Source organism: Cervus canadensis, chromosome 19 (assembly GCF_019320065.1).
Source record: "Cervus canadensis isolate Bull #8, Minnesota chromosome 19, ASM1932006v1, whole genome shotgun sequence".
Taxonomy (NCBI): Eukaryota; Metazoa; Chordata; class Mammalia; order Artiodactyla; family Cervidae; genus Cervus; species Cervus canadensis.
In genome coordinates this window covers 28142189-28152127 of record NC_057404.1, presented here as the reverse complement: position 1 = coordinate 28152127, position 9939 = coordinate 28142189, and positions in this window count along the sequence as shown.

Sequence of the window (9939 nt, the reverse complement as noted above, 5' to 3'; positions counted from 1 at the left end):
GTGAGTAAGTGAGTGAGTGAAGTCACTCAGTCGTGTCCAACTCATTGCGAGCCTATGGGCTGTAGTCTGCCAGGCTCCTCCATCCATGGGATTTTCTAGGCAAGAATAGTGAGGTGGGTTGCCATTTCCTTCCCCAGGGGATCTTCCGGACCCAGGGATCGAACTCAGCTTTCCTGCATTGTGGGCAGACTCTTTACCATCTGAGTCACCAGTGAATCCCACTGTATCCCATACAGATATGATTAACTGGAGGCTCAGGAAATTATAAGTGACTTGCTTGAGATAAATAGTAAGATAAATGGGGGCCAGATTCAAACCATGCCTTCTTCTCTACTGTCTTTCCACCGAACAACGCTGACCAAGGTGAGATGAGAAGGAGGTTAGAAAGGGGATAAGAGAGAAGAAGAGCTTACAATAGGTCATCATGGAGCACATGAGGTCGAGGAAAGCAGAATAAACCAGGCAGAAGGATGGGAAGTGGGCCAGAGGTTAGTCCTTGAGGATCAGCTGGAAGGACATTTGAGAAGAGAGAGGGATTTTGCACTTCCACAGCTTTCCCCTGTCACCCTCTTCAAGACCTACTTCTGCTCAATCCTCATGCTTCTGAGTTCAAAGCCCATCTCCATGCTCGTCAGCCAGGACAGCCCTTAGACAGGAATAATGGGAAGTGTAAGGCACTCCATGTATCATTTAGCTTGATTTATGATCACAGCCCAGCTGCTACCCCAGATACCTCCAGGATGCTCCCTGGAAAATGTCATCTAGTGACTCTTCATAAATGGGCAAGACAATTAGGATAGCTAGTACTAACTAGTCAGTGGGAGAAGAAACCACCTGCTCAAACCCTGATCTTTTCAGGGTCCTTAGAGATAAGCAGGTGGTGCTAGTGGTAAAGAACCCCCAAGCCAATGAATGAGACATAAGAGTTGCGGGTTTGACCCCTGGGTGGGGAAGGTCCCCTGGAGGAGGGCGTGGCAACCCACTTCGGTATTCTTGGCTGGAGAATCCTATGGATCCTAGAAGGCTCCAGTCCAAGCATGCAGAGATCAGAAATGGTAGTTTTGAATCTTAACTCTAGATGGCAGTATTAGTCAACCTGATTTCTTTACTGAGGCAACAACTTGGGCTTCCCAGATGCCGCAATGGTAAATAGTCCGCCTGCCAATACAGGAGACACAAGTGATGCGGGTTCAATCCTTGGGCTGGGAAGATCCCTTGGAATAAGAAATGGCAGTTACGGCTCCCGTATTTTCCCCCGGAAAATTCTATGGACAGAGGAACCTGGTGTGACTGGTGGGCTAAAGCCCATGGGGTTGCTGAGTTGGAGGCAACTGAGCACACACACAGATGTAACAACTTGATCTATTTTTTTTATGGTTGACATCGCTTTTCTATAGGTAATCTCATAATTGTCAACATGGATGTTTATGATTTTCTTTCCGATGCTCATTGTAAGATTGGTATTCAAATTATTAAATTCCCTTCTCCAGGGGATCTTACCAACCCAGGAATCGAACCCTAGTCTCCCACGTTGTAGGCAGATTCTTTACCAGCTGAGCCACAAGGGAAGCCCAAGAATACTGGAGTGGGTTTCCTATCCCTTCTCCAACAGATCTTCCCGACCCAGGAATCAAACCAGGGTCTCCTGCATTGCAGGCAGATTCTTTACCAACTGATATCAGGGAAGCCTTAAATTATTAAATACCAAAATTGGTATTTAAATTACTTAGAAAAATTACAAAATTCTACTCTCACATTATTATTTTATTACTATTTCACTGGCGTAATGCATTACTTTTATAACACTGCATTTCCCTGGAGTCTACGTGCAATCTCAGAGCTCCAGAACAGAGTCCTGAACTGGGAAGAAAGAGGAAAAGTTCTTCTTGAGCCTAGAAATGGGTGCCACTCAAGCTAGGGTATTCTAAATGTGTTACCCAATAACAAATTTGAGGACTGCCTGAAGTTTGTCTTTATTTTATTTTATCTTATTTTAATTTTTAAAAATTTATTTATTTTTTATTAGTTGGAGGCTAATTACTTCACAACATTTCAGTGGGTTTTGTCATACATTGATATGAATCAGCCATGAAAGAGACACGTGCACCCCAATGTTCATCGCAGCACTGTTTATAATAGCCAGGACATGGAAGCAACCTGGATGCCCATCAGCAGATGAATGGATAAGGAAGCTGTGGTATATATACACCATGGAATATTACTCAGCCGTTAAAAAGAATTCATTTGAATCAGTTCTAATGAGATGGATGAAACTGGAGCCCATTATACAGAGTGAAGTAAGCCAGAAAGATAAAGAACATTACAGCATACTAACATATATATATGGAATGAAGTTTGTCTTTAAAACATTGCTTAAATTAATTTGTTAACCTATGTGAACTAGTGAATCTCTCCCTGTAAGTTAGGCTTAATTTCATCTGCATATAATCAAAGCATCAAATAATAGTGATTAACCAGATACAAGTTTTTCTCTTACACATTAAAAGTCTTGTGGTGAGCAGCCAAGGGCTCATGTGGCAGCTCCATGGTCTTAGAGGGAATAAGGCACCTTCTATGTATTTCATTTGAGAACCTAACTTCTATCTTCAAGGTTGCCTCATGTTCCAAGGTGACTGCTGGACTTATAGTTCTCATTCTACTCCAAGCAGCTGGAAAGGAGGTATGATGCTGCTGTCCCCTAAATCCCAGGCAATACTTCTGAATACGTCTGGTTAACCAAAACTTGTTCACAAGTAGCTGCTTAAGATGCTAGAAAATGTTTTTAGCTGAGCATCTTGTATATGTGCTTGGTCACTCAGTCATGTCTGATTCTTGGCGACCCCATGGACTGTAGCCCGTCAGGCTCCTCTGTCCATGGAATTTTCCAGGCAAAAATACTAGAGAGGGTTGGCATTTCCTACTCCAGGGGAAAAGCAAAGGAGAAAAGGAAAGGTATACCCATTTGAATGCAGAGTGCCAAAGAATAGCAAGGAGAGATAAGAAAGCCTTCCTCGGTGATCAGTGCGAAGAAATAGAGGAAAACAATAGAATGGGAAAGACTAGAGATCTCTTCAAGAAAATTAGAGATACCAAGGAAAATTTTCATGCAAAGATGGGCACAATAAAGAACATAGATGGTATGGATCTAACAGAAGCAGAAGATATTAAGAAGAGGTGGCAAGAATACACAGAAGAACTGTACAGAAAATATCTTCATGACCCAGATAATCATGATGCTATGATCACTTACCTAGAACCAGACATCCTGGAATGTGAAGTCAAGTGGGCCTTAAGAAGCATCACTATGAACAAAGCTAGTGGAGGTGATGGAATTCCAGCTGAGCTATTTCAAATTCTAAAAGATGATGCTGTGAAAGTGCTGCACTCAATATGCCAGCAAATTTGGAAAACTCAGCAATGGCCACAGGACTGGAAAAGGTCAGTTTTCATTCCAATCCCAAAGAAAGGCAAGGCCAAAGAATGTTCAAACTTCCACACAATTGCACTCATCTCACATGCTAGTAAATAATGCTCAAAATACTCCAAGCCAGGTTTCAATAGTACGTGAACTGTGAACTTCCAGATGTTCAAGCTGTATTTAGAAAAGGCAGAGGAACCAGAGACCAAATTGCCAACATGCGTTGGATCATCAAAAAAGCAAGAGAGTTCCAGAAAAACATCTACTTCTGCCTTACTGACTATGCCAAAGACTTTGTGTGGATCACAATAAACTGTGGAAAATTCTGAAAGAGATGGGAATACCAGACCACCTGACCTGCCTCTTGAGAAACCTGTATGCAGGTCAGGAGCAACAGTTAGAACTGGACATTGAACAACAGACTGGTTCCAAATCGGAAAAGGAGTACATCAAGGTTGTATATTGTCACCCTGCTTATTTAACTTACATGCAGAGTACATCATGAGAAACGCTGGGTTGGATGAAGCACAAGCTGGAACCAAGATTGCTGGGAGAAGTATCAATAACCTCAGATGTGCAGCTGACTCCACCCTTATGGCAGAAAGTGAAGAAGAACTAAAGAGCCTCTTGATGAAAGTAAAAGAGGAAAGTAAAAAATGTTGGCTTAAAGCTCAACATCCAGAAAACTAAGATCATGGCATCTGGTCCCATCACTTCATGGCAAATAGATGGGGAAACAGTGGAAACAGTGTCAGACTTTATTTTTGGGGCTCCAAAATCACTGCAGATGGTGACTGCAGCCATGAAATTAAAAGACGCTTACTCCTTGGAAGAAAAGTTATGACCAACCTAGATAGCATATTAAAAAGCAGACACATTACTTTGCCAACAAAGGTCCATGTAGTTAAGGCTATGGTTTTTCCAGTAGTCATGTATGGATATGAGAGTTGGACTATAGAGAAAGCTGACTGCCGAAGAATTAATGCTTTTGAACTGTGGTGTTGGAGAAGACTCTTGAGAGTCCCTTGGACTGCAAGGAGATCCAACCAGTCCATTCTAAAGGAGATCAGTCCTGGGTGTTCATTGGAAGGACTGATGTTGAAGCTGAAATTTCAATACTCTGGCCACCTGATGTGAAGAGCTGACTCACTGGAAAAGACCTTGATGCTGGGAAAGATTGAAGGTGGGAGGAGAAGGGGACGAGAGAGGATGAGATGGTTGGATAGCATCTCTGACTCAATGGACATGAGTTTGAGTAAACTCTGGGAGTTGCTGATGGACAGGGAGGCCTGGTGTGCTTTAGCCCCTGGGATCGCAAAGAGTCTGACACGACTGAGTGACTGAACTGAACTGAACTGAACTGAACTCCAGGGGATCTTCTTGACCCAGGGATGGGACCTGTGTCTCTTGCTTCTTCTGCATTGGCTGTCAGATTCCTTACCACTTAGCTGCCTGGAAAGCCCTGAGCATCTTAAATCTCTAAATAAAATTTGCAATCTGATACCAAGGAGGAAGGAGAGGATTATTAGGTCACAATGAGCAGCCTTTCCACAACCAGCAAGAAATTTAAGAAGTTTGGTTCAAGCACATATAGCAAATAAAGCAGCTTCATGGGTGTGTGGCCAGTGTAGTCAGTTGCATGAGGTTCTGCTCTCAGAAGGCCCTGCACTTAGTTTAATTTTCTGTCTTGAAATTCTTAATAACTTTATCTTTGAACTTGTGTTTTGTAAGTGAAGTCAGATTTAAAACTGGAGTATGCATGTGAGCAGGGGAGATACATGCAATATGTATGCTATTTCTTGACACCCTATTCACATATAATGTTTAAGATGCCCCATCACCACAAAACCCCATTGGGTCTATAATTTTGATGATTTTTGTATACAAATTAAATGCTTATGTTTGCATTTAAAACTGGTGTGCACAGCGTAAAGGTGAGTGGCAAAATTTATGCTAATAATTTATATATATATGGACAAGGAAATGGCAACCCACTGCAGTATTCTTGCCTGGAAAATCCCATGGACAGAGGAGCCTGGTAGGCTATAGTCCATGGGGGTCGCAAAGTGTCAGATATGACTTAGGAACTAAACAACAACAACAACTATATATATATACACACACACTCATAAATATATATATATTTAATAGAATAATATTAGTAAATTAAAAAAACACAACAAATTGAAAAAGAGATTGTGGAAGATCACCTTACTGTCACCAAAGAAACATCCAAGCAATAAAATGGGAAACTAATCACCAAAATGTAACTGATACAATGTTTACTATTATTCTTTACGTGACCAAAAATAAAATAAAAATAAAAGGATTACAAACCATGATCATGTGGGATTTATCCTAGGGTACAAGGATGGTTCAGTATCTGCATATCACTCAATGTGATAACAAACTGAAGAATAAAAACCATATGATCATCTCCATACCTGGAGAAAAAGCTTTTGATAAGATACCACATTCATTTATGATAAAAACTCTCAATCAAGTGGGTATAGAGCTGTATATGATAAGCCCACAGCTAGCCTGGACCCCTGGAATAGGAAATGGCAACCCACTCTAGTATTCTTACCTGGAAAATTCTATGGACAGAGGAGCCTGGGGGACTACAGTCCATGCAGTTGCAAAGTCAGACATGACTGAGCACAATACTACATATTCAACAGTGAAAAGCTGAAAGTATTTCCTAAAGATCAGCAATCAGAGAGGAAAAAGAAATAAATGCATCCAAAATTAAAAGGAAGAAGTAAAATTATCACTGCTTGCAGATGATATGATTCTACAAATAGAAAATCCTAATGACACCACCAAAAAACTACTAGAGCTCATCAATAAATCTGGTAAAGTTGCAGGATATAAAATTAATATGCAGAAATCTATTTCTATACACTAAAAATGAACCACAAGAAAGAGAAATTAAGAAGTTAATCTCATTTACCACTGCATCAAAACAAGTAAAATACCTAAGAATAAATCTAACTAAAGAGATAAAAGACCTATTCTTAGAAAACTATATGACACTGATAAAAGAAATTGAAGACAGCATAAACAAGAAGAAAGATACACTATGTCAATGGACTGGAAGAGTTAATATTGCTAAAATTACTATACTACCCAAGGCAATTTACAAATTAAATACAATCCCTATCAAATATTAATAGCATTTTCCACAGAACTAGAACAAAGAATTCTAAAATTTGTGTGGAAACACAAAAGACTTGTAAGAGCCAAAGCAACCTTGAGAAAGTAGAACAGATCTGGATGGATCATGCTCCTTGGCTTCAGACTATACTACAAAGCTACAGTAATCAAAACAGTGTGGTACTGGGACAAAAGCAGACAGGTAAATCAATGGAGCAGAATAGACAACCCAAAAATAAGGCTACACACTTATGGTCTATTAATCTATGCCAAAGAAGGCAAGAATATACAATGGAGAAAAGAGTCTCTCAATAAGTGGTGCATGGAAAACTGGACAGCTACATGTTAAAAGGATGAAATTAGAACAGTTTCTAACACTATGTACAAAAATAAACTCAAAATGGGTTAAAGACCTAAATGTAAGACCAGAAACCATAAAGCCCCTAGAAGAAAACATAGCTAGAATACTCCATGACATAAATTGCAGCAATGTGTTTTTGGATCTGTTTCTAAGGTAAAAGAAGCAAAAGCAAAAATAAGAAAATGGAAATCCCTGGGAAATCCCATGGACAGAGGAGCCTGGGAAATCCCATGGACAGAGGAGCCTGGTGGGCTACAGTCCATGGGGTCACAAAAGTGTTGGACATGACTCAGTGACTAAGCAACAACAACATTCACTGCAACATTATTTATAATAGCCAAAATATGGAATCATCCAAAGTGCCCATTACTTTGCCAACAAAGGTCCATATAGTCAAGGCTATGGTTTTTCCAGTGGTCATGTATGGATATGAGAGTTGGACTATATAGAAAGCTGAGTGCAGAAGAATTGATGCTTTTGAACTGTGGTGTTGGAGAAGACTCTTGAGAGTCCCTTGGACTGCAAGGAGATCCAACCAGTCCATTCTAAAGGAGATCAGTCCTGGGTGTTCATTGGAAGGACTGATGTTGAAGCTGAAACTCCAATACTTTGGCCACCTCATGCGAAGGGTTGACTCATTGGAAAAGACCCTGATGCTGGGAAAGATTGAGGGCAGGAGGAGAAGGACGCCAGAAGATGAGATGATTGGATGGCATCACTGACTCAATGAACATGGGTTTGGGTGGACTCCGGGAGTTGGTGATGGACAGGGAGGCCTGGCGTGCTGTGGTTCATGGGGTCGCAAAGAGTTGGACACGACTGAGTGACTGAATTGAACTGAACTGAACTGAAAGTGCCCATCAATAGATGAAAGGATGAAGAAGATGTAGAACACTGGAATACAATGCAATATTATTCAATCATAAAAAAGAATGAAATATTTCCATTTGTGACAAAATGAATAGACCTGGAGAGTACCGTACTACGTGAAATAAGACAGAAAGAAAAATGCTGTATAATTTCATTTATATGTGGAATCTAAAAAACAAAACAAATGCACAAACGTAACATAGCAGAAAAAGAGTTATCAATACAAAGAACAAACAGGTAGTTACAGCGGGGAAGGTGTTGGCAGGAAAAAAAATAGGTAAGGGAGATTAAGAGGTAAAAACTTCTAGCTGCAAAATAAATGAGACATGGGTATGGAATGTGCAAGGGACTTTAGTCAATAACTACGTGATACCTTAGAACAGTGACATATTCTAACTAGTCTTATTGTGGTGATGAGCTTGAAATGTGTAGAAACATTGAATCACTGTGCTGTATAACAGTAATTAACATAATGGTGAAGTCAACTGTATTTCAAAATCAAACAAGGACTTCCCTGGCAGTCCAGGGGTTAAGACCTAACCTTCCAATGCTGTGGGTGCAGGTTTGATCCCTAGTCGAGGAGCTAAGGACGCACATACCTCCTGGCAAAAAAAAAAAAAACATAAAAAATAAAAAAGGAAGCAATGCTGCAACAAATTCAACAAAGACTTTTTAAAAAAAATGGTCTACATTAAAGAAAAAAAACTTCAAAAATAAAACCACACAAATAAATAAACTCTTAGTAAAAGAGATCAGATTTGTGGTTACCAGAGGCAGGAAGTGGGCAGAAAAAATTGGATGAAGACAGTCAAAAGGTATGAATTTCCAGGTATAAGACAAATAAGTATTAGGCATGTACTTATATACCACATGTACAACTTGATAAATATACTTAACATTGCTGTATGTTACATATGAAAATCCTCAAGAGAAAAGAGTTCCCAGCACAAGAAAAACAATTTTTTAATTAAAATTTTTTTGTTTCTTTAGTTTGTATCTACATGAGATAATGGATGTTCTCTAAACTTACTTGGATAATCATTTCATGATTTATGTAAATCAAATCATTGTGCTGTACACCTTAAAGTTATGCAACACTGTATGTCAACTATATATCAATAAAACTGGAAGAAAAAATGAATACGTATATTTTTTCAAAGAAGTACAAAAGCACTGTTGTCCACCTTGTAACCAGAGCTATTTACTTAAAATATTTTTCTCCATGCCCTTGTCATCAGAAGTAGGTTTGTATCTCCCTAGGTTGCTACATCAGAAGTTGAGGATTATTTCTTCTAAGATCCACAAGTATGAAGCAGGAACCTCATTATTACTTACTCATCACTTTCTTCTCCTTTAGGAGTAGTGCTATAAATTAAAATATTCTCATGATGGGTGAGCTGACAACGCATAAACTTTGCTTTCTTATTGTAACTCTTCCAGTAATTAACATGTTGATGCTTTTTCTCATTTTCTGAACTCAAGTAGGACTTTAAAATACTTCCTTCCAGGGACTTCCCTGGTGACGCAGTGGATAAGAATACATCTGTCAATGTCAATGCAAGGGACACCGGTTCAATCTTTGGTCCAGGAAGATCCCACATGCTGCGTGGCAGCTCAGCCCAGGCGCCATAAACTACTGAGCCCCTGCCTAGAGCCTGTGCTCCACAACAGAAGAAGCCACAGCAATGAGAAGCCCGGACACCGCAGTGAAGGGGAGCCCCTGCTCATGACAACTAAGGAAAGCCTGAGCAAAGCAACAAAGACCCAGCACAGCCAAAAAAAGAAATGGAAGGAAAAAAAATTTTTTTTTTAATTTCTTTTCAAATTTCACACTCCATCAAAAGAAACTGTTTCCCAGCCAATGGGAGAAAAAAAAAAAAATCCACTCTCTAGTTAGGGAAGTGTTCATTGTAAGTGGTTAATAGAGTAGTTTCCCTTTCCCTAAAAGGGGAGGAGACTCCCTACATTGTTTCTGTGTTCAGTTTCCATTCACTCAATTTCCATTTACTGAATACCCCACTTAGACCAGGCACCACTTGAGAAATTTCATGGAATTTGTGCCTGAAGATGATTAAATCTCACAGACCAGATGAGACATTTACATTAGCAATTACAGTAAGGAGTATATATGAAG